This window comes from Egretta garzetta, unplaced genomic scaffold (assembly GCF_000687185.1).
Source record: "Egretta garzetta isolate BGI_Z169 unplaced genomic scaffold, ASM68718v1 scaffold1030, whole genome shotgun sequence".
Taxonomy (NCBI): Eukaryota; Metazoa; Chordata; class Aves; order Pelecaniformes; family Ardeidae; genus Egretta; species Egretta garzetta.
Window position 1 is genome coordinate 57487 of NW_009258308.1, and position 467 is coordinate 57953.

General features: G+C 54.0%; 1 protein-coding gene across 1 annotated transcript in view; it reads right to left on the bottom strand.

Moving 5' to 3' along the window:
- LOC104126531 (disintegrin and metalloproteinase domain-containing protein 9) overlaps nucleotides 1–467 on the bottom strand; it is a 33056-nt gene that overhangs the window by 10885 nt on the left and 21704 nt on the right.

Sequence of the window (467 nt, forward strand, 5' to 3'; positions counted from 1 at the left end):
AAATCTCTTCCCTTCCAGCCACGACTGGTGACCGTTGGAAGGTTGGGCCGTGGCACCAACGCTTGTGAGGGGTTGGTCGGTTCTGCCCTTCCACCCTCGCTTTGCTGCTCCCGCTGGTGGTTTTTCTCTGACGTAATTTCAGTGTTTCTGAACCATTTGCTTTCTACCTAAGCACGAGCCGTTTCCAGTCAAGTTTTTGCATCTTTTCTGACCAGATAGGCGGAGAAACGTGGGAAATAGACGTTATAGACCTGACAGCTTTGAAAAACAATCAAGTTGTTAGCTTACGCTATGACATCTGGCCAAGCTGGAGAGGTGAGGTCATGTGAACCTCGTGGGGTTCAACAAGGCCAAGTGCAAGGTCCTGCCCCTGGGTGGGGGCAGCCCCCGGTATCCACACAGGCTGGGGGTGAAGGGATGGGGAGCAGCCCTGCCCAGAGGGACTTGGGGGCACTGATGGATGAAAA